Genomic DNA, 26,535 nt, shown 5'->3' on the forward strand with positions numbered 1-26,535 from the left:
TAAAATGGATCAAGATCTTGAGTAGTGACACACATGATGCAGGGTGGTACATTAATGTACAAGACGAGTTTAAATAATCTAATTTAAAATATATATCATTTAGAAAAAGACGTAAGGATTGCTATCTTATTGCAACTTTCGATTTATTACAGCCAATCACTATGATGGCTTGGTTGCCATGAAAAACATTGCCAGTGCTCACAGGTTTTGGAAATCTCTTTAATTATATTATTTTTTATATAAAATGCAAATAATTCAAGTATTTTTAATTATTTAATGGAATCAAGCGTTATTTTGCGGAAGTCCATCCTAAGTGAGAGAAGGACCAATATTTAGCCATTTCCGCACATGCAGTGGTAGTCGTGTAACAAAGTGCACCGGGCGCATGCGGCAAACAATGCGAAACAACTACCACCGTTAATTCACTCTACATATGTTTCACCCCTTTACGGGCTAAATATTGGTTCAATTCTTTTACAAGTATTTTTGATAACTATTTCATTCTTCATACGTTTTTATATCATCATCATCATATCAGAAATAGGACGTCAACATAGATATAGACTTAACCCCTAGATTAACAATAAGTCTATTTTGAAGCGGCCTACTATATCATCTTGTGGATAAAGGTCCAGGAAAAAAGGTTCCACTACGGAACCTCCTTACTGCGCGGTACGTGGCCTGGGCACTGTCATTTTTAAATTGCAAATCTGCTAGGCTTTATCGGTTACTTTCATTTATTTACCGGACTTTTCATTCCTAATACTATCTTAGAAAGGGTCTAATATATAGCTACTTCCATTATGCAGCAGTTGTCGTGCAATGAAGTGCACCACCAGCGCTAAGCATTCGGTGTTTATCACTGGTCGGTGTAACATCTCCTGAGGATGCCCCGTGGAGGGGTGAAATACGTGTTGAATGAATTAACGGTGGTGGTTGTGTTTCGCATTGTTTACCGCACGCGCATTTGTCAGCGGGCTGGCGGGCGGTGCATTTCATTGCACGACTACTGCTGCATAGGGGAAGTAGCTATATATTAGTCCCTTTTTTAGTTAAGATGGATTTCCGCAAGGTAACGCCTGAAGCTATTAGATAATACCATCTTGTTGAGAAATCTATAGCATCATTGCTCGCTGACCTACTGTGAGCTTCTTAATGAGGCTAGAAGTGAATTTAAACTGTCTGTACTACGGCACTTTCATACGAGATTCATATACAGGTTATAGACTTTAATCTTTAGTTATTGAGGGATATAGGTCGAGAAAATGTTTCATACAAAAACATAAGTTAATATCACATTTTATTCGTATTCGATTCAAACAAAAATAACAATTTTTATTGTTTGAAACTTCATTTTCATATTAACACCAATTCACTACCGGAATACGCTTTAAAATAATTTTATATTGGTGAAAGTCGCGGTCGAAATATAATTTATAATACGTCTGAAACATTGTAAAAGTTCGTATAATTTATTGCATTTTTACGATTTCAAATGAAGTATAATAAATGTTCGAATATTTTACTACATTGTGGTAATTCATGGTGTGTGCAAAAAATGTTATTTAAGTAATTTTGACCACCGAAAATCAAATAATTTCGACAAACCACTGGTTGTAGAGAAAATGGGCAGTATAAGACCTCATGAACAGTCACGCCTTCGCTGGCAAGATCGATAATCAAACTCCCTATTTAGCGAACAGCTAGAAAGATTCTACAGAAGAAAAGGGAGTGAGAAGAAGCTTGATTGATACCAGAGTTAAAAATTTATGAATAAACCCAACTTCTTCTTCTTCTTGAAGTGCCTCTCCAACTAGTGGAGGTTGGCTATCAGCTTCCTGCTCTCTTCCTTATTTTTGGTTCTGCGTAATAGCTCAGCAGCGCTGGCGATTCCGGTCCAGTCTCTAATGTTACGAAGCCACGACTTCTTTCTCCTACCAACCTTCCTTTTACCAGCGACCTTTCTCATCATGATAAGTTGAAGGAGATTGTATTGTTGGTGTCGAAGACCGTGACCCAAGTAAGCGATTTTCCTTCGTTTTACTGTGAGCATTAGTGCGCGTATATGGCCGATTCGTTTCAGAACTTCGACGTTGGTCACCTTCTGAGTCCAGCTTATGGACAGCATGCGTCTATATGTCCACATTTCGAAAGCCTCTATACGCTTACGAAAGTCTTCCCAACTACATAACCATAGTTGGCTTCCAAGCGACAAACTCAAGCAAATCTTAACACAGCTGAATACCGTCTTGCATCTGGAAAATTCCGCAATATATTCGAGGCTTTAACTTGTCAGCTCGGGAAATAGAAAAGACGGCTTGCGTACACTTTTCAGAGTGAGTCTACAATCTCTCGTGTAGCTTATTTATGCAAATAAATCTTGCCGTATTGTTACTTACTTGGCTGGTTTAGTCACAACGTTAAGGTGAAAATACGGTTCTAATTATTAAATGTAATCCTTTATTAAAAGAATTAAAATAATGTTTATTAGTATTGTATTGTATTTATTTATACACTTTACTGTACACTAAAGTAACAATAGAAAAATAACGTTGAAAACGATGTGTTTGAAAAAAAAATATCCTTTCGTTCTTGAGTCTTCTTTATAATTCTAGATTCCACACATACATGTCGATTTTACCAGGCGGTGCCCCTTTCATATTTATGCAAGAACAACTAGCGCCGGCCGAAACTGCAGAGTTCTGACACGCACACACACACACATACATACATATGTATATATATATATATATATATATGTATATACACACACGTATGTATTTGTATATATATACTTATATAATCCTGCTATAAATATAGAGAGACACAGTAAGTTTAAACAAGTCAGTCATGGCAGCATTTATACTTCAAATAGCGCATGAAACAGATGGCTACTGGAACTTTATGTTTCTGGAATAGAAACCACAGTTCGATAAGCGCAACATAAGTCATTCACTTACGAAATAGCCTGACGGCATTGTGGTCATCGGCAGAAGTCGGACGGAAGCCGTTCCAACCGGTTGTCGTTCATATTTCTTTCATTCACAGGCTTCAGTATTCCGTACATGACCGGACCGTGACGTTGATCTTTAGACACAATAAACAATCAAAAAGGCCATGTCGAAGTTCCTGTCATTAGGATATTTCATTTGTAATATTTATGATACCAGTTTTTAGAAGTACCCACGTAGAACCTCCGAACATTCACGTCGGATTATTATTATTAATGAAGGTCAAACTATCTGCGAATTTCGGGACGCGGCAGTCGTCAGGAGAGATGTACTATGTACAATACAGTGGCAAACGCCTCCCGTCACACCCTCTTCAACGCCGGCAATTACATGGATATATGAGATATGACCCGAACAATTAATTATTTACTTGAAATAAATACGTGACTCGTTTACAATTCCTGACGTATTACAATATACTTTATTGTTCTCCTACAATTTGTGTTTCGATTACTTTAAAAAATTTTTACGCATATTTGGAAATTCTTTAAATTTAGAATGATTAGATATAAGTGCGAAGGCTTTAAAGGAATAAATGAATTTAGATTATAAGTCAGCAAAAAGTTTTTAGCGGCGACGGACTGAGCTCACTCTGTGTTTCGCACTAATCGGTGTAACATAACTCCTGAAGATGGGGCATCTTCAGGAGGGAGTGGTGGGGAGTGGAGGGGTGAAACACGTGTTGAGTAATTTGGCGGTGGCGGTTGTGTGATTCGCATTGTTTGCCGCATACGCATTTTTCGGCGGGCTGGCGGGCGGTGCATTTTATTGCACGACTACCACTGCATGTGTGGAAGTGGCTAAATATTGGTCCTTTTCTTACTTAGGATGGACTTCCGCGAGGTAACGCCCGATTCCATTAAATATAAAAGTTTTTACACCCATTTCCAATCAACATATATGAAATTGTAAGCAACGTCTCTGGAATATTCATTGTTTTTACAAGATTGCTACAGGCCCAAAAGTTTGCGAGGATAGATAATAAATAAAGGAATTTGAAAATAGTAAACCGAATTTCAAAAACGCTTCTTATCATATATATTCATTATTTCAGATACCATTGATTTTTAGATATGATATACCATTATTTAGCAGCAAATGAGCGATATATTCACCTCTCTATAGCTAAACTTTAAAGCTGTAAAAGTAACTGTATGATTTTTAACATCAAAAAGTTAAAGACAGGAACTAACAACCTATTTTTTCGTAATTCAAACTGCATATTGTTTTGTTTGTATAACTACATATACAACTTTAATCGTGATAGCGAGTATTGCAAAGACCTTATAAGCAGACAATAAGTCAGCGTCGCTGCTCGATGACTCCTTGTTCGAGCATTCACAAAGCCTCCGAGGGATATCTTCGTTAGTTGTCATCTAGGGACGGTGGTAGCCCGCCTAGGTAATGGTACGGTCGTGTGTTATCTATATATATACATGTAGATAACTATATATATATATATATATATAGTTATACATATATGTACGTAGTTATATATACATGTATATATATATATATATATATATATATATACACATGTATATATAACTACGCCCCTGCGTTATATTATCAAATAATATTGCTTATTAAAACATAGCAGGTGGGCAACTGCCCGGAAAAGCAAAATCTAATGCAGTAAGAAAATCACAGCTATACTTTGCCCACAAAACTTATGAAGACTTGTGTGTGATAACTTAGTCGTTCTGAAATTCTAAAGTACTAACTTAACTTATTTCGAACTTCGTTATTAGTGTTAGCTAACACTGCCAACAGCTATTAATTGAGATATATATCTGGATCGAAACTGTATCGAAGTTTGACTAATTAATCATATATTTTATCCGTATTTGTCGATGCTCGATGATTATATATTTTATAATCGCGAGATGGAAAGCAGAAATCGTTAATAAAACTTTTATTATGTTTAAACAAAATATTGCGTAGCGTTTGGACTAAGTAGTATAGTGAATAATCACCGCTGTCAATTCATCAACTGTGACCACATTTCTACTGCATCACAAGGGTGGAGATCACGGACTGGTAAGCTCAGCGTTGGGAAACCATCGACCAGGTAATCATCTTTTTAACGTCTTTGGAAGACATTTCTATCAGTCCTATAGGAAAAATATGGGGGAGGTAAATACCCACCGCACTCTGGATTCGGCTGCACATCAGCGCACACGCAAGCACGCCCTAATAAACTCTCGCTCCGACGCGCCTACCTTTGTATAGGTTGTGTGAACAATAAATTTTATCAATAGCATCCGCTTATCTTATTTCACCACCACATAACGATAGGAATGATGACACCAGTGCTTAGTACCAGAATGATTGACAGCGACGTGGTATTCACGTAAACAGTATAAATCAAGAAGTAATATACTAAGGGAGGGGGAGTAATGTCGCTATCTTAAGTTAAATTCACACACAGAGTTTTTGTTTCTAATCAACAATATATTCACCTTCGTTATTAACAACCTTTTGCCATCTAGTATACAACGTTTTCTAAGTATGTAATGAGGTACCAAATGACAATTAAATATTGACATGTGCAGAAATTACATTACTTTCCAGTCCCCCTAATTCAATTACAAAACTCAAATTCATTATGCTGGTTCCATAACAAAGTCAAACCGAAATTGAGTAATAAGGTAGGAAGTGTCCTTATCTAGAATATTAATTTAAAAAGACTGTATGATATTTTATTTGTACCTATCAAATTCTCTGATGTTAGAGTAAGGCAGAATGATTTCATGGATTTTGATCATTATTACAGCAATAGGATGACCACTGTTGGATATGGGCGTTCCTCATAGATTGTTAAACCAGTTGGAAGCGGTCTACATCTTCTTCAGTCGTGTTCTAACGACTTTTATAACTCCTGTCCACCTCGTGGGCAAACATCATATGCCGTGGTGGGTCCCTGGTTACGATTATCTCTAATGAAATCAATACTACTATACTTTTAATTGAATATTTGTAAATAATGAAACTGTGGGAGTCGTATATACACTGACGTGATGTCTGAATGAATAATAGGTGTAAGATTTTGTGGGCGAGCGTAGCCGACGGGCGAACTTAGTGTGCCGAATTAGTGCAGCGAGCACATGCACGCACCGGTGACGCGGGCGCAGAACTTTTGTTACTTTTGTTTCTTTTGCGCCTTTGTTCTATTGCCCGCTTTCACTCGGTCGCAGAGCACATTGCGCCCCAGAGTCCTACGACGAATGCACGTCCTTTTTGCTCGCACTCAAGCGCTAATAAAAATTTGTTCGTGTGTTAAATAAATTGATAAAGTGTTACAAACGTCTTTTAATAAGACGCTAACTCTTTAGAACTTTTTGATATCTAAGAAACAGGCTATATCTAGATTAGATACAATAGAAAACACAATGGTATATATGGTATGGTAATGTAATGGTAAATATAATGGTAACATATACTTGTGTTTATATAACACATTGTATATTGTAACCAGCTTGACAGGTGTTCATGGTTAATATAGTCTTTATAATAAGGACAACATACTTAAATGTTATAAGAGTCAAGCTCAATGTAATATTTTTATATACTTTGATTCTACCACTACGATTTAATATTGTGTTAAAATATTGTACATTACTGTTAAAACAAATAAAGTTTAAAGTTTAAAAACAATAAAAAATGTTATACTAAAACACGGAACAAAGCAACTTCTAATATATAAAATTCTCGTGTCACGGTGTTCGAACTTGAACTCCTCTGAAACGGCTTGACCGATTTTTACCAAATTTAATATGCGTATTCAGTAGGTCTGAGTATCGGCTACTATCTATTTTCTATACCCCTAAGTGATAAAGGTTGTTCACACTTAAAAAAAAAAAAATTTTTTAACGAAATTTTTTATTTTTATATGATACAGCATACAAGAATACATACAATCATAAATTTTCACCCCTCTACGATCAACCCTTATTTTTTATGTGTAAATTAAAATATCAATTTTTTTTGCAAAACATCGTTTGCGGGATCAGCAAGTTTTGATATAAAAAACGCAAATAGAGATCAATAGAATTTTATATAATGAATTTAAAATTCTGGTGACAATAGGCTAAAAGTTTTGTAACTCGGAAAATTCTTTTATACGATTTTTCGTTATATTTTCTATTCATCAGGGGATATAGCTCAGTGGCAGAGCAATCGACTGCAGATCGATAGGTCCCTGGTTCAAATCCGGGTGTCCCCTACACTATCAAATTTTGATTACAATATTTTTACTTTTCTTTACATAAATTATTTGCATAAATTGTGTATATTATTAAGTATTTTATCATACCAACGCATAATGTTATCAAAGACTCGATAAAATATAATTTTCGTATTTATTTTGAAAAAAGCGTTCGTAGATAAAATATTAAAAACTAATTATGATGGTTAATCATTTTCATCAATATTTCTCTAAATTATTTACTGTTATTTTCACAAATTACTGTAAGATTTAAATAATAAATTGCCGGCAATTATTTGATCAGTCTCGTCTGCTTTTATTTCAAATTTCTTCGCTTGGGTAGTATAATAACAATGGTAATTTTATATTAAAAATAATCTTTGTTTACGTGAGACTAATTATGTTTACAATAGGCAAATTTATTAATATTAATTTTCTTATGGATTGAAAATACATGTAAAATGATCTTGATAACTTTATTACTTCAAGACATAAGGTTTTTAAGACATAGAAAAGAAATTTTGACAACAAAACTTACGACTTAGGTATTCTTTCTGTTTACTATGCGTAGCCCATGTTTATGGTCCATTAGCCAGATTTACGTATCACAAAATTGCAGGCTACATAGAGCGGAGAACAGATAGCCTCTGGGGCCTTAAGGTTTTGGAGTGGGTACCACGGACCTAAAACTGTTCTGTAGGAACCGTACCTGCAACTTACAATCACAAGTTTCAGTTCTCTAGCACTGTGCTATCGCTACTCAGTAATCCCAAAAGAGCTATGCCTTTTTATTTATATTTTCCACTATGAAGTAGCTGACAGTGCAAAAAAATCTATTACTAATTCAGCCTTAACTTGACATAGCGCTTCCTCGCAGAGTTCCGAAGAGATTGTTTGGAAGCGGCCGGCGTTTTCCGGTGACCATATAAACTTAAAATCTTCACTAATTATATGACAGATTATCATAGCTACGCTTTCGTAAGGCGTAGTTTCATATATAATATATCATTTCTTGGGGGTATCTACAAATATCGTATAAGTGCAGACATACGCTTCCTGCATACAGCGACTTCCCATGACTTTAGCTATGACGTCAGCCTACTTAGTGGGCGGCTTATCATCATCGCGTCGACCGGCTAGTGGTCGCCACTAGAACCTTTTGGTCCAATCGGCCATCGGTTGCACGAGTAGTTTTTCACGCCCACTGTCATTTCAGACGTGCAATATTATTATCTCGCAGCGAAATTTATATCACAGCCCTCTCCATCGCTCTCTGGGTGACCTTGAACGGCTTTTTATAAGTCCCATCATAAGTGACCACGTCTCGGATCCGTATATTATCACCGGTAACACACATTGCCGAACACAAAGATCTTTGTCTTCGAACGTTGTGGTATTTCGGACGAGAAGATTTTGGAGGTTTTGGAGTTATCACTTTTCTATTGTTTAATCTAGCTTACTTTAAGAAGAAACCTTTGCACCTATCTTGCCTAACAGTACGTAGTGAGTGTGTAAAAATGTTCACGCAAATCTGGATTTATTTCACCAATATTTCGTATTATTAATAATTTCCACTGTATCATTTTAAAATCTTTAATGTCTGTATTTTAAATGTTTGTGTGTGGATTTAATGAGAATCCGCTAATATTTTAATACTTTATTGCCGAATTAAACTCAATCTACCTTCGGAATTCGCTGAAAAATTATCGGTAAAGTAAAATTAATTTATTATTCACGTGAAATAAAATAAAATGATTGAGAGTTTTTAGTCCTATGGTATGGAAATTTTTCCGTTCATTGGAATGGTACCTATGCTTAAAGATGATTATTAACAATTGTAAACCACTAAATTATCATAGAGTTAAGTAACTTAATTTAATACTTAATTACAACATCATTTTAAACGCAGACTAGTTGTTAATTTTCTTAAACTACTCTTCGTAGCGATAGTAGGCGATAAAAAGACCACGTGGGCGATCACCTATCCGTTAGTCAGTTCAAGTTAAATCAATAACAAGGCTCACAATTGTCATTTACATAAAACTTATGTGTATGATAATGATTCGCACAATCCCACCGATGGGACAACGATCCTTATTGTATTTACAATTTGAAACTATCAATCATAGACAAATACAATGCGTTTAAGTTACTGAGTGCAAGGAATAATATTTCATTTGATTATCGATTAATTATGCATTAAACGCAAAATGTATAAATTAATTTTTAAATCTCATTTTCCAAGTTAACAAAGTAAAAAAAAAAATACCTTTATGTTATTTATTACATGCAAATATTAGAGGACCTGATAATGTCGCTTTCTTAAGTTAAATTCACACGACTGCATTTTTAACAAATTTTTAATTCTAAACAACAATATCCTTATATCATATTTACCTACATTATTAACAATTTTTTGCCATCTAGTATAAAAATTTTCAATGCCAGAACGGTAAAAAATTAAATTAAAAATTACAAATTACTTTCCGGTACTCCCAATATTAATTTCTTTACGTTTAAGTTTAAATCGGATTAATTTTTATCATTGTTTCTTTTATTTTTCTTCTACTTTTTAACCAATAGAAGACCACAACAAGGTATAGTTTTCCGCTAAAGATCGCTATGAAGAATAGTCTTGCACTCCCCACATATACCTTAATCTTTACCTGTATTAAAATTAACATTCCAATAATCTAATATTTTTGAGGGTATATGCTTCTTACATAAGTAAGAAAGGGACCAATGTATAGCTACTTCCGCCATGCAGCAGTAGTCGTGCAATGAAGTGCACCGTCCGCCATGCTTGCTGATAAATGCGCGTGCAGTAAATAATGACTAAATAAGCAAAAGGCTAAAATTTTAATATTACAAACAGACACTTCAAGTCTATTTATTTGTATAGATATAGCCTATAACTAACTGACTATAATTTTGTGTAAAATAAAATATAAAAAGTTCTGTAATACAAGTGCACTAGCAAAAGGTGGCGCAATAGTAATGTCTTATTGTGATTTAATTTTAAATTTGTTCGTTCGTTCGTTTTGATATTTAATTTTAAAATTGGATTAGTTGTTAACTAGCTATGGAGTAGTATCATTAGTAAAATTTAAGGTATCTTCACATTATGACATCACTTTTGCACCACCTGTTATATTCAATATGCTCTATGTTACATGTAGATTTTCATTAACACATTATTTCCGCTACAGAATCTTAAGGACCTGAAGGATATCTGCACTATTCGCTTTTTGGTCCACCCATTGCCTCTTCGACTTGCCTAACATCTGAGGTAAGTTGATTATTTGGATTGTCTACTGATCTCATCATTTTTTATTCTATCTCGTAGAGAAACCCCAAGCACATCACTCCCCACTGTACACTATTTATATTCACTATATAAGCAATATATATCACTATATAAATAATTATTCAGGAGTAAACACTGTCGTCAAACTATTCCAAACATTTGATGTATGCGTTATAAGCAACTAAGTTAAACGCTTCATCTGAATACAAGGTATATACTAAACAAAAGGATGGTTGTTCGTGTATGTCGAGGTTATATAAATTTGCATAACGACACTTTGGATCAGGCGAGGAAAATAAAGATGCTTTTAAAAGAACTAAAAATTTATATCAAGCAAAATGTTATGTATGCATAAACAAACGAAAAAAAATCTTAACATTTAGCTATGAAAATACTTTTCGCAACAAAATTAAAATGTATTTTTATGCAGTAAATCCCTATTTTTTTATTAATTCTAATTTGTATCGCTATTTTTTTGACAATATTTTTTTTTCACTTTTCTAAGCAGTTGGGAGAGGTTTGCCGCTATTTGATACGGATCTTTCTTCTCCCAGCTGCGAGGCACGACAGCGTTTTATAATTTTTACAATTTTTCTTACACAATTTTCTTTTATGGGTAAACACAGATAAATTTTATACATATTAACAATAAAATTTGTAAGTTTTACTCAATTATATATTAGTTGGTACATTATTTTATTTCAAGTCGCTGCTCAAGCGCTACAGACAGTGGTAAATCCCTATTACCGATGATATAAAGAAAAACTTATTCCATTTCTTCAATTTATACTTCCGATCAATATATTTTCGTTTTGCTACTCTAGGGCTTCACGAATATTCTAGTGGCTTCAATAATAAATTACGCGATTATAGAAATCAATATATATTTAATATAATTGGTTGACTTTATACTTATGTAATGTGATTACGTGCATAGCGCAAATAAAAATGCATTGTCTGAAAAAGGACTTCACAAAACAAATTGCAGTGTATTTTTTTCCACGATGATCCTCCGTTTTGGGAATCTCTCTTTTCTTCTGCCATGTGTGGGGCAGGAACGTTACAACTGGGGTAAACTAATTTTTCATTTTATTCTTTATAACACTTTTTCCTTTTATCTTTCACTATCTCTTATATTATCATTTCTTTCTATCCTTTCTACATGTCTACCTTTCTTCAATTTCATATAGTCTTCCATGCATCACCTTCCTTCGTTCCTATACTACAATTTGCCCCATTTACACAGTTTTGACTTTTTTTGTAATTATTATCTTTTGTTATTTACTGTACCTATATTGGTTTTACTCGTGAATAGCTTGGGATATTGTTCGACTCTTTTTGACTTATTTCCGTGTCTCTTCTCTATTGTATGTTGTACTACTTTTTTTTAGAGAGTTATAGGAATATGGGGCGACATCTAATATCACTCATTTTCCATCCTTTTTCCTACCTCAACTTCGGAATCAGAGCGGAGTCCTCCAAACATTTGACAGCCATCAATGATGTGCACCACGTCCTGGTTCACCTCCTGTTCACAGATGCACGAGAGTCTCTCCTTTAGCTGGAACCTATACAAGTACTTAGAGAATCACCCTTTGTTTAGGTTTGAGTGTATTTTAAGTATGCAATTTTAATATTACAAAAATAAGTCAGTTACTTTTTGGATATATATTATAAGTAATCTAATTTACATAGGGTTAGCGCAAAAATACGTTTCATATATCTTTCTCTTGACTGTGTACATGTTTATATACCATCGTTTATTGTTTCTAAGTTATTATGAAACGTATATAAAAAGTTTATTAAATAAAACCTCCCTAAAACAACTATAACATGTAAAGATGATCGAACACCAATGCATTGCAGACCTCCTTCAACATTCTACGCGAGTCGACTGCTCCGTGCACCCACCCAGCCTCTCTCTCTATTAAACAATGAACCCTACTCTCGCGTTGTGAATCAATTGAATGCTAAAAAGTTACTTCGTTAAAGATATTTGTAAAAAAAAAAACAAAAAAAAAAAACTGGTCTGAATTTATTGTGCGCAATTGTCACATCAGAGAGCATTTGTAAAAAATAATAGCTGTAGTTTAAGTTGAAGCATGTTAATGTTGTAGAACTTATTATTTATTCTCCGGGAGTACAAGTTCAAAAAAGCAATAGACCATTATCAAATTTTGACAAACCATGTTATACGAAAATATGGCCGCCGGAGCCTTGGTCTCCACATCAAGGAGAGTAGTGACCACGAACCGTCAAATGCAGTAGAAGTCATACGCCCACAATATAGACAGACGACACTATAAAGGTCATCGAAAGGCTCTCGATGCAAGTCGCTACCAACCGGCCTTATTGAAAGTCTTTCCAGGAGGCCTTTACTCAGCAGTGAACGTCATACGGCTGCAATGATGATGATAAGACAAGCAAATATACACGGTGATTGATAACAGATGTAAAAGCTATGAGGAAATAAATATATACTTATTTGTCAGTAAAAAGATTTAAAAATTTAAGATCGTGTAAGACTATACGCAGTCCGCTTCTTACTGATCCTATTGGAGATATATAAAGGAGGTCTACGTCTGGCAGTGAATGTTCTATGGTTGAAATGACATTCATAAAACATTATATGAAATACGATGCCACTGTGAAAATTGTTGTTCAGGTGAAACTTTTTAGCAGTAGAGTGTTCAGTTCAGGATTTAGGCTACACTCCAATTTACAAGCGTGTGCGTGTGTACATATATAGAAAATAAATGTAATGTAAAATATTTCAGTTATTTCTATAATTCGTCATATGAAAAAAGGTATTTTAGTATTACTAATGTTAGCAATATTCAATTCCTTATCATATTTTATCACATTTATTAGAAATATCACAATTAGTTTATGTCTTAAAAATAGAACAAATATTTGTGATTTAAATATAAAGAAAAAGCGTTTATTTAAATCCTTTATAGTCCTGTCCTATCTACGCCACGTTTACCGGTTCGTGGGCCCCACTCGAGAACCTTCCATTCTCATTGGCCTTTTCTGTTTGTTGCTATTTTAAAATAAAATATAACCGCTTTTTACTTCGTGCATTGAATATATCTATATAATATCTCTGAAATAGCTGGACCGATTTTAACGGGACTTATACTGGCTGTTACTCAAGCTACTTTTATTTCCAAAAAAAAAAAGTTATAAAAAATATAATTTAAATATCTCTTTTTTTAAATTCCACCTGGAGAAAGTCGCGGGCACAGCTAGTTATGTATAAAGTGGTCACTTTGAAATACGGTTAATATTTTTTTTTTCAAATAGTTTGAAAATATTTTAAAAGGTGTCAGAAATAATACCGAAAATAATTTCATTGCGGTATTTAATTTTATTATTATTATTATAAGGGGATATAGCTCAGTGGCAGAGCAATCGACTGCAGATCGATAGGTCCCCGGTTCAAGTCCGGGTGTCCCCTTCTCAACAAACCTTTTTTATTAACATATATATAACATATATACAAAATTGATTTATTCCATAAACTAAATTATATTTCATCAAATGTGCTAAAATTTGGCGACCATTAAAAATTTTTATTTTATTTAAATAGCTATTTATTAAATTGAATTATTACTTATCTGTCCATGAAGATTTTGTACTGCAAGAAGTTATTGGCCATTCCATAGAAAAATCAGTTATTGTAACATATTTCAGAGTGAACAAATAAATAGGATAATGGTGAAATCAGAAATGAGGAGATTTTCTAAAGAACCAAGATCACGGACGTAGCTCGAAGAATTGCCCGTCTGAAATGGTAGTGGGCGGTGCATCGCTCGTGCAACTGATGGTGGTTGGAGCCGAAAGGTTGTTGAGTGGCGACGACGAGATGGTTGATGCGTTGCGGGTCGGCCCCCTTCTAGGTAAACTGGCGACATAATTAAAGTCGCAGGAAGTAATTGGATGCGGAGAGCAGAATCGATCATCGTGGCGATCTTAGAGATAGGCCTATATCTTGCAATGGACATCCATTGGCTGAAAATAAGAAGAATGGTGAACTAGTTTTATTGCTTTTCACCGATAAATGCGCATTTACATTCACTATTCAAGTAAGAAAAGTACCAATATTTAGTCACTTCCGTACAAGCAGTGGTAGTCGTGCAACAAAGTGCACCGCTTGTCAGCCTGCTGACAAATGCGCATGCGGCAAACAATGCGAACTGCACAACTGCCACCGTCAAATCACTAAACACGTGTTTCACCCCTCCAGGGGCATCTTCAGGATTTATGTTACATCGATTAGTGCCAAACACAGTCATCTATTCACTATTCAGCTTTAATGATTTTAAACCATACCAAACACACTATCTGTATATCAATGATCAATATAGCAATGTTGTAAAGAAGATTTGTTTGTTTTCAACACTATAAATCTTTATAGAGATAAAACTAAACCTAAAACCTGTTATTTATAAGTTAGATATATATTGGTTTGTGACTTAATATTTCTTTTGCGACAATGAAAGATAAGATGCTAAATATATGTTCTTTTTACATTAAATGTTATTTATAAATCATCTAAACATTTCCACCAAAACATCTTCACTGGTGAATCTATGTTAAAGGGGCGTACCTACTTCCGTAGATTTCCTGTTGGATCTGTTGAAAGCAGTCCCGCATTCAGCTCTTACTGAAGACCCTAACAAGGACGTTTGTCTACTTTTTGGGTGGTAGACGCTACGTTTACCAATCCCTAGTCCATTTTTAGATCCCAGAGGTCACTTGTACTGCGCGCTATGTGGCCTGCCCATTGTTACTTTAAAAGACAAAAGATAAAATTCGTTTATTTAGCATTGGAACTTTTAACAGAACTTTTGTGGATCGTCAATATTTTATCTATTTTTTAATCGGTTTTATTTTTGGTTTTACTCTGCTACCCAAGGTGTTATAATTGGAGAAGAAGAAGAAAGAAACTCTACAACAACACATATTTTTATATCTTCAACTTGTAAGGATATGTCTCATTTCTGATTCGATCTCGTAATCATAGCCCTCTCCAAGGTTTACCAATGAGGCTTATATCGAGAGACCGTGTTTCCATGCCTTAACTCATCACTTGTAACACACATTTGTGGTAGGTTTATAAACATAAAATGTTTATATAAAAAAACGTTTTGTTCCACCATAATTACAAAAGTTGTTTACAGAAATTTAAAAATTAGTTAAAATATTTAGGAACACACACTTGTTTTATTTTCTTAAATAGTATTTTCATTAATAATTATTTATTTACTTTTGTAGAACATTCAACGGGGGATATAGCTCAGTGGTAGAGCAATCGACTGCAGATCGATAGGTCCCTGGTTCAAGTCCGGGTGTCCCCTAAATTAGTAATCCTTTTGGTTTATTAAAGCTTTTAAAATTAATTTTGGCTAATATTATCAAAACAAGCATCATAAGTTTAAATTTAAATTGGTAATTTTATAAATAAATCACAATGAAATTATTTTTTATGAATTTAATGCTCACAAATTTGTTCTCCAAAAATTATATTTTAATTTATTTTATATCAACCTCTGTAATCGAAAAGTGTGTTTAGTTACAAATTGATCTGTTTATTTTAGAATAACTATATATTAAGAAATCAAATACTATGATATATTGTGTGAATGTTTATATATACATATGTATATATATATGTATATTATGATTAGTATAAAATGATATAAAGACAAACAATAATTGATACAGTAAAGTTTATGTTTATTTGTGTTTACAGATTAGTTGAAAAATTATTTTTGATGTGTTATTTAAATGACAAAAATATTCTAAAATCAAAAGGTTTACTAAGACATCTTAGTAGTTTTAATTGGTTCACCTTTGTACGGTAGAGTATATCACTATTATTTCGTTTATTTTGCAGGTATGTGGACGTGATTCTTTATTTTTACGTCATTCCCTTTCACAGTCGAAAGCGTCCAGGAGACGGGGCAGACGTATTTATGAAACCTCTGTTAATAACAAAACAAGTGAAATAGCTCTTGTATCCAGACAGACGGTTCCCGAGACGGAAGTTTGGTATGAATTATTTATTTTTATGAAACAGCTTTTACCGCATTCAAAGTACTTCTGAATTTACAACTTACTTTTCACGGAAGCTCATCATGGTTTATAGGCTATTTTGCAGAATGGAAACGAGAAATAGCAGATTTGCTTATATAGTATCTGACTGATATTAATATGTTATTTTATATTTTTGTATTGACTAATAAAATCGCCACTCGAGCCTTAATTTTCTGAGTCAAGATGAAAGACAGACAACCGCAGCGTAGAAAGCTGTAAAAATCTTTGGAAGACACTTCCGACCGCTTCAATTGAAAATTTATTGGAAAGATCTATCTATATCTAATGGGTGTCCTATGACAATTAAAAAAAGATTTCATAGATTATATTTAGATATTAAATTCATTTAATATGTAACTTTAACTCTATTGTGTGTTTGTAAACTTGTAAACGGTGTTACTATACACAATCGTAAAACGTTTCCGAGTATTTGTTTTTTTCTGTTCATAAGAATTTTTAGTAACATATTAATGAAAATTAAAGATTAAAATCAGACAGATCAGACGATGAAAGTATATGACACCGTCCGCAAGGATGCTTGTTTGATCGTCCACGTGCTATGCGTGAAGAAGTTGAAGATATTTAACGAAATATATTTCTAACGGGATGTTACCAATTACTTAAATTTGAGAACTCTGAGAGACCTACTTAGAAATTACTTAAGATATACTTTTTTCACAAAGCATGATGCAATAGTGTACCTTTATGTGTCTTCGTTATAATAATGATATATAAGAGCGCCTATATTCGCCAACAAAATCAGGTTGCAGTTTTGCGATTTGCTTATATTTTTTTGTCAGTTAAATATGCGGAATAATATAAAAAAGTAGGTGAAGTCATCTAGACGATCTCGGTTTTTCGCTGTTCATATGTATACCTCAATGTGCTGCTTATTTAGGTTTTGGAGTAGAAACCATGGGTCCGCAAGCGCTGCCTAAGACGATTATTTACAAGGTGAACCACAGTAGCTGCTTTTAATCAGAATTGTAAATGTTTGGGACAGACTTATATGTGCAAGCAAAGAATGTTACGTATGCCCTGGTCTGTCAGGAGAATCAATAGATCTATTCTCGATCAATTCCGTATAAAGACTAGGTTCTCCACCATCTGAAACAAGCGTAATCCTGGGTCCTTCAGCCACATGTCTCAGAGACAATTAAAGAATTTCTATATGCTTCTTTTCTAGATAAGAAAGAGACTAAGAAAGCGATCATCAAACCGATGGGTGGACTCTGTGCGGGTGGTGATGCAAGCCCTCAGAAAGGCAAGTCAAGAAACCTGTGGAGGCAATTTGTATAATCCTAGACCAAGGCTTTCCAGGAAGAGCGTGACCTACAGCAATAAAGATAAACGATTAAAAATAAGGAAGAGGTTTATATGGACGTCTTACAGCTGAAATATTAATAATGAAATGTATCATTTAGTAATTGTGATAATGTAAATAAATTGTTGCTATTTATAATACGAAGATATAACGTCATGCATCATACCTATTCAATGCTCTGGAGATTACCAGCACAGAGCCGCTTGCTCTCTAGTGGTGAGCAATTAAGTGTTGCCAATCGGCGATGAACAGAGCAACGAGGTTCCATTTTAATTACTACGAACGAAGTACCCTCATTTGTTTCTTATGCGCACACGGGAAGCAAATAATGGAGTAACCTCGATACGAGTGATTAGAAAAAGTATAAACTATAAGATTTTGATTAGCATGTCCTCTACTATTAATGTTTTATTTTGTTTATACACATAACTCGTTAGAAATCATTGATATCTTTGCAATAAATAATATTTTACGGGAAAAAGAACCATAGTCAATCTATTGTATATTCTCATTATAAATTTTTAATCTAATTATATGAATTTGAATAGAAAACAGAAGCGTTTATTTAAGTCTTACTTTTATATAGTTTTTTCTTGTAACTAAATTTTTGTTAAATTGATTCGGGGAAATTGAAACGAGAGAATTTCTGTAAATACAGTTTTCATTACCTTGTGGGTATATAAAAGCATAAGTTTTATTTACATGCTTGAAGCCTATAGTTTTAAAGGGATGATTTTACAGCTTATTTATAAAAAAAAAACGAATTAAAGCATTTACATCTGTTTCCAATTATTTAGGCACTAACTCAGAAATATCTTACATTAATTATTTTTCATTATTTGTATTTTCTTATCGTGAAAAGTAGACGACACTCTCAAGAGTCTATATATAGTAAAATTCATCCGGGTTCAAACCAAATCAAGTTACGAAAGTTTCACGAATAACGAGCTGACATCTGCATTCGAAGCTTCGTCCCGAATCTCTGTTTCTTAGAATTCAACTCTTCAAATTTGGAACAGCTATCGAAGCACGAAGGTTTTATGAGTTTTGCTTTATATTTTTATTTTAAACAGCAAACGCGTAACATTCATTCAAAAATTAAAAGTCAAATGTGTTGCTAACTTTTAATAATGTAATAAATTAATAACAACTTTTTAATATCTTTGTTACAGTGTGAAAATAAAAATAAATAAATTGCGGGTAAAATTAAAAGAAAATCACAATTATTTTTCCATGCAAACACAGAAAGAGTAAATCAAACACGATACATTTTTAATTCATTATTAAAAGTATGTTATATAAGAAAGACAAGAAAGATTGAATATCCTGCTGTACTTTTGCTGATAATCTTTGTTTATTATTAAAACATTAAATAAATACTGTGATCTCTCTGAAGTATTTTATTATTAATTAATTAATATGAATATTTATTTATGTACTACATTACAGGCCTGTAACAGTTTTATTAAATTTGTTAGAGCGACAACATTTTATTGAAAGGGTATCTTAATTTAAGAAAAGGACCAATATTTAGCCACTTTCGCACATGCAGTGGTAGTCGTGCAATAAAATGCACCGCCCGCCAGCCCGCTGATAAATGCGTATGCGGCAAACAATGCGAATCACACAACCGCCACCGCCAAATTACTCAACACATGTTTCACCCCTCCACGGGGCATCTTCAGGAGTTATGTTACACCGATTAGTGCCAAACACAGAGATCCATTAAGTATCTTAATTTTTCTGTTTAAATTACTATTCAAGATCATCGCAAGACTGGCTATCGAGGCAATGTTTGACGCAGGCTTATGCCTTGCGGAGGGTTTCTATCGGCCTATATGATGATGGCGATGAAACGGTGATTTATTATAGATGTAAAACCTTAAAGTGGTAAATGCATAGTTAATTTGCTGTCAATTAATGTACGGTACACTCTTTACAAAAATCAAGAGCTTTGTTTACAAATAAGTTTTTCAGATTTTTCATCTTTATTCTTCACTCACTGTTATACTTCTCAATTTCTTTTATTCTTACCTTATTTCCATCACAATATCTTTCATTTTGTTCTTTCATTCCTTCTTGCTTTCATCGCCTTCCTTCCATCATCTTCTTACTCTTAGGTGGCTAGGTACATTTTTTTATTCTTTATTTTATTATTTATATAATAATTTTTTTATCACAGTTTTCTTTGGGTTGTGCTTTCTTAATACATTACTGCACTTTTCTTATTCAATTTTTCCTATTATTAATTGACTAGTTATTTTATGTGCAGTTTATTAGGTACCTACTTATCTATACTGTTTTGTTTCTATTAACAGTGTCACTCACCACCCTACGAGCAAACGATCGGAATGATGGGCAAAGGTTGTCGTCATCCATCATTACGGCGATGCTCTCTAAAAAGCCTTGTATGAGCAACATAAATGTCATGGTCAGCGGCGCATCGAAAAGGGGAATTCCACAGAAATAAAATTGTTCATTTACGTAGCTATAAATACGGGCGGACCCTGCATGAATAACCTCTACTTCGGAGTTCGTGATGATATTACCTCAAAATCTACTCGGCCCTAGGAAGTATCTCAAAGCCTGGTCCAGTTCAACGGAATGATTGGAAACAGGTGTAAAAACTCAATGGTTATTTCAAATTTTGAAATTTTTAAACCTATCACTCAATATATGTAAGAAATTTTAAATAAGCTTGAAAATGCAAAAATAATTTGCGAAAAACAATCTTCACATTTTTTTGTCATCCATGATTATGTATTTCAATTCTGAACTATTTATTTCTAGGTCTTCGTTTTTATTAAGAAACATTTTTAACGTAAATATTTAATATAATTTGTAAATAAATTTCTTTTATAACTTCATAACAGTTTAGTAGACAATTACAATACACATTAGTAAGTTCTTTGCATTTTTTCAATTGAATTCAGAACGACCTCAACGCAGCTGTCACTGACTCCGAATGCGACATTAAATAAATTATTTGACCGCAATGTCCCGTCTGGGTCACATAGCCATTGTTACATGTACCCTTTATTTTAAAATCGATGCAAAATTATTTGAATGCGTATCGTAGATTTGTTTAAGAACATACAATGTTTAGATAATGTAATTCAAAACACATCGCCTTACTGGTGGGAGACAAAACAATAGGCCAGGGGTCGAGTTCTGCAGAAAAATAGTGAAGGATGTCACCAAAATAAATTAAAACAAATACAGGTCGATTAAGACATCAAGTAAACAGGAGGTAGAATTAGTATTGAATGTATATATATATATATATATATATATTATACGGAGGATAACAATGTAAAATAGCATAAACAAATACAAATGTGATAATTCAGCAATATTTGAGGAACGAGGTAAAGGAAGTGAGGCGATGAATGAACGGAAATTAGCGTGGAAAAAATGAAAGAAAAAAATAGAATGAAAGAAGAAAAAGAGAGGTCTTAAGAGAAATGCAGAGCATAAAAGTAAAAAAAGGAAATAAAAAAGAATTATAAAAGAGAAATAAAAATCCTGTTCCAAACAAGAGGGGTACGAGAGTCCCTAATAGATAAATCACACTTGGTGCATTAATTATATTACCAGAATTATATGTTTCCGGTAACTCGAGGTCCTGTTCCCCTACCACCTACCTAACATTATGGTACCACTCTTCCATCGCCACCCCGCCTATCTAACCTGACGATTATGGTATGTCCCTCTATAGATATCTTTTCGAGAGGCTTATTTCATCACATTTACATCAATTAAAAATAGTAATTATTAGATTAATAATAAATATATTGTTTTGGTTTTTATTACACTTGATATACGTACAATATTAATTTATATGAACATTGATTTGCTTTGTTCAAATTTGCTATATGAAGCCGACGTCGTATATCAATTTCATTTAGAATGCAAATGAAGTTCAGGCACGACTGATACAGATCGAACATAACATATACTCCACAGAATATACTATCTCTATGTAAATATAATGATTTATATCTACGTCTATACATACGTCATATGACCTCTTTCCTAAATAACTGGAATTATTTATTAACATTTGTAAATATGTTACGCTTTGAACCTACGAGATATGTTAATTAAAAAATAAATTTAGCTTCATTTTTAATTGATGTATTTCAAGTGTCTTATGCTGCCCGCTTTCAGAGATTTCTGGCAATCTTAACTATATCGTTGGTTTACCTATTGGCAGGCCTACCCACGTTGCGTCTACGTGCATTGTCGTATTCGAGAACCTTCTACCTTCAATAGACGTCGACATGTCCCGTCAACTCGCTCTTCATAGGCAATTCTTCGATTTACGTCGGTGTCCTTGGTTCTTTTGTGGATTTCCCCACTTATCATTTTTTTTTAATTTAGAGTAGTAAAAGTCAATGGAATCTTTGTGTGCAAAGTGCTTTGCGGGAAACAATAGCTGCAGATTGTATAACACAGTTCTGCCAAGAGTTTACTATGACTAAAATGTAGAACATGAAGTGTCAAGCGCAGCACAGGACTGTGACTTACAAAATAGATATATGACCTATATATACGTTGAATAATTTTGGATGAAGTCCGCTTTCAACTAGTCCTTTTAAAAGTTTATGGGACAGGCCTATGTCCTGAGGTAGATATCCTACCCCCTAAAATGATGATGATGATAATTTGTTATGAATGCGTAAATTTACGCGAGTATTACTCACTGAAACAAAACAATTTTAGCGGACTACGTAGCTAACTGCTACAGTAAGAATTTATTACATTCTTAAATAACTGCTACATAATCTACTACAATTGTTTTATTATTTTCATATATATATATATATATATATATATATATATATATATGAATGTATTTGTATGTACGTACATCTTAAACTGTCCTCTTTGTCTCCATCCAAAGGTTCCCTGGTAGAGATCGCCTTAAGCAATAAGACCGCCTCTTGTACATGTATATAAATTGATATTTTTCGTTGTTATCTATGCCATACAATAAAGCGTAAAAAAACATAGAACTTAAAGACGGCACTCGAATATGGGAGAGAGAGGTACTTCAATGAATGTTTAGTCTTGTTGTATATATTCACGATGCCTTTCATTTGTACCAGTGCAGGTCGGCACCAGGTTTGTTAGTACGACCACATATATGTTTTTTGAAGATTCTCATTAATGACTTGGTATAGTATATAGTCAGAGGCTATACTGCTTTGTTAAGGACATTGTAAAAGTGACCAGAAACAAAACTTTCTTATAAAGGGAATTTAAATAAGGCTTTTCTAAAATTCTCTTAATGACGTATACATGTAATGTTTATGTATATAATTATTCTTTAGAAATAATAATTGGAATAAATGAAGCCCTACGTAACATTGAGTCGACAGAAACACTGGTTAACAAAAACTCAGATATATTGTATCAGTAAGAAAAGGACTAATAGTGCCAAACACAGTCTCTAATCGGTGTAACATAACTCCTGAAGATGCCCCGTGGAGGGGTGAAACACGTGTTGAGTGATTTGACGGTGGCAGTTGTGTAATTCGCAGTGTTTGTCGCATACGCATTTATCAGCGGGCTGGCGGGCGGTACACTTTGTTGCACAACTACCACTGCATGTGCGGAAGTGGCTAAATATTGGTCCTTTTCTTACTTAGGATGGTCTTCCGCAAGGTAACGCCTGATTCCATTAAATTTATTTGTATCATTTGTTTTTCATTGTATCATTTGTTTGACTACATCTTTCAACGCATGTATCAATAGTAACATTAAGTTGTGTATGTATGCGTGTGTGTGCGTTTGTGTGTGTGTGTACCACAACCATACAAACGTTTGAAACGCTTGATAAAATTGAAACCTGTAACTGAAATTTAAGGCTGAGTGATTTTAACACAACAGGTTAACAGCCGCTTTGTAATCGATAGAAGCAATTCGGTTTCGGTTTGATTAAAATGATGAAGCTCCTGATATTGAGTTCAATTGTTAGAGATGTTTGTATTAGAACTGAATTTCGGCTTCCAATGTCAACTATCATTCTATTGAAGTTTAGCAAATCAAGTTTTCTTTTGCTTTTACTGTTCTTATTTTTTTATAAAATTTACATATCAGGCTGAGAAATTACGAAAAAGTTTGTATATTCTTTATTTAAATTATTTTAAAACAACAGTAACAAAGAGATTTTATGGACATTTATTTATACATCGTCTTTGCTTTAGGCATAGGATATTGACTAGTGGACAAAGGGCTCCATTACATATTTCCAATAGGACGAGATGAATGCAGCCTATATCATCCTGCATCTTCCTGAAATTACTTAACACTTGCCGATGCTTGCTATTACTGTTAAAACCCTATCGTATTCCTATCAAATCGTCATATTTAGAATCTCTGAGGAAAACCTATATCCAACATTAAGTCTTAGGGCTAAAATGATAAAAATCGGCCACCCGTGATCAAACTCGGCAATAATAATAACTGGCATTCCGTTACTGTCAGTCTTTTTTAATTCTTTTATCTATTCATCCATTCGTTTATAAAAAAGCTAGTAACAAAAAGCGTAGTTATTGAGTAGTTTTTCTCGAACTGTGGAATAGTTGAGATGATTTTCTTAGATGTAAAAAAAATTCTATAGATTTTCTATGATCTTAGACAACGAAGAAATACGTATATACTCAGGTTGAAACATGAGAAATTAGTACTATAGGAGTTTTTCACACAATATTGATATAGAGAGACTGGCATAAATTTATTCCCATTTTTAAAAGAGTTTTAATTAACAGTGTTTATCAATGTCTGCTATATGTTATTCTGAAGTTAAATATTTTGTAGTTAGTTAACAAAAGCCTATTTATTATTTAGCAGTACACGCAAAGGCGCTAAAAATTTATTTTACAAAGCAATGTGTTCAAGTTATGCTTTTTAAACATATGAGATAACAATGATATAATGTTAGCTGTGGCAAATGTGGTTGCAGCTTAACACGTTCACTGCGGGCCCAATTTTGAAGAACTTTCAGCTGGTGCGGCTGAGGTCGAATCTGCCTCAAGCTGAACTTCCTAGTAGTGCGGTTGAGGCCTTTTCTGCCTCATGTTCATCAATATTTTTTTACAATATTGAGTCAATGTTTCGCAGACATAAAGAAAGCTATATTTGTCTTTGTCATACCTCATACGGTTGAGTGTAAACAGCCGCCGCACTAGAGAGAAAACACGAGTTTTACGCGCCGCACCAGTGCAAAGTTTACCATGAGGCTGAATCGACCTCAAGCCGCAGTGAACGTGTTAATAATAAAAGTTTTTTTCATAATTTAGCTGGAGCTATATTACATAATAGCGCTACACCGCGTAGTTTAGGAAGCTCGCGTAATTGCTCTCGCTGTTAATGAGGTAATTGACCTAAAACGTAAGCGTTCGATAATTTAGACTCACGTCAGAGCCTCCCGTGTAAGCTGACTTAACTGCAGCGGCACTAAAAGTTGGTTATTAAAAAATAATGTTTAGCTTTTTTCCCATTTATTATTATTCCATTTAAACTTCGTGTCTGGTGTCTTCTTCGAGTTATACGAGTTATTGGTCTAATTAATCTTTGCTGTGTTGAATAAATGTAATACCTTTAAAAGTTTTTGCTGAGAAATATATATATTTAATGGAGTCAGGCGTTATTTTGCGGAAGTCCATCCTAAGTAAGAAAAGGACCAATATTTAGCCACTTCCGCACATGCAGAGGTAGTCGTGCAACAAAGTGCACCGCCCGCCAGCCCGCTGATAAATGCGTTTGCGGCGAACAATGCGAATTACACAACTACCACCGTTAAATCACACGTGTTCTACCTCTCCACGGGGCATCTTCAGGAGTTATGTTACACCAATAAGTGCCAAACACAGAGTAAATAAATATATGGAATATGGGAAGAGCCAAGAAGCAATCAGATAAGAAAAAAAAAAAAACGAAATAGAATAAGTAACAATGTAAACAAAAATCAAACTAAAATAGTTATTAATATATATATATATATTAAAAAAATCTCTGCCATTTACGAGCTAAGAAGGCCTGAGAGAAAAAATAAGAAAAATAGACCCTTCACTCTGTACGTAAAGCCTAGTTTAGTGAATCTAATATAAAACACATTTTAACATATTCTATAACAACCTGTAATAACCTATTTAATGTACGTAGTGTTCGGAGATTAGTTGAAACGTTTAATTAAATATTAATCTTAAATCGTCCAACATTTGCACATTGTTACATTGAATAATGAATAAACTGAACACACAAATGCTTTTATGCGATAACCGCACAGTTCGCGAATTCAAAAACATTGGCAACCGATTTGTTAGTTGTTGCACTTTTTGCTGCCAAAATGCGGTAAGAAATCCTTTATTATTTTACATTTGTTGTGAACCAATTGTTTATTGTAATTATACATTAAATGCCTTTGCTTAAACAACAGATGTACGCGTAACAATTATTCAAGCAATTGTACCTAAAGTAAGTATTCCATAACATTAAGGTTTTTTATTCGATTTTTATGTGCTATATTTTCTTATACCACCGTTACGGTTGCGAGCAGTAACGGTTGCCCATAAAG

General features: G+C 33.7%; 3 non-coding genes across 3 annotated transcripts; all 3 read left to right on the plus strand.

Moving 5' to 3' along the window:
* Positions 1 to 7,164: 7,164 nt before the first annotated feature.
* TRNAC-GCA (transfer RNA cysteine (anticodon GCA)) lies at positions 7,165 to 7,236 on the plus strand. Its single transcript has one exon. It is a non-coding gene; the product is annotated as a tRNA-Cys (tRNA).
* Positions 7,237 to 13,913: 6,677 nt separating this feature from the next.
* TRNAC-GCA (transfer RNA cysteine (anticodon GCA)) lies at positions 13,914 to 13,985 on the plus strand. The gene has a single exon. It is a non-coding gene; the product is annotated as a tRNA-Cys (tRNA).
* A 1,831-nt stretch (positions 13,986 to 15,816) lies between these two features.
* On the plus strand, positions 15,817 to 15,888 carry TRNAC-GCA (transfer RNA cysteine (anticodon GCA)). The gene has a single exon. It is a non-coding gene; the product is annotated as a tRNA-Cys (tRNA).
* The last annotated feature ends 10,647 nt before the right edge of the window (positions 15,889 to 26,535 follow it).

Source organism: Battus philenor, unplaced genomic scaffold, assembly GCF_028537555.1.
Source record: "Battus philenor isolate CCGP_79_NKW_IND1 unplaced genomic scaffold, ilBatPhil1.0.hap1 SCAF_19, whole genome shotgun sequence".
Taxonomy (NCBI): domain Eukaryota; kingdom Metazoa; phylum Arthropoda; class Insecta; order Lepidoptera; family Papilionidae; genus Battus; species Battus philenor.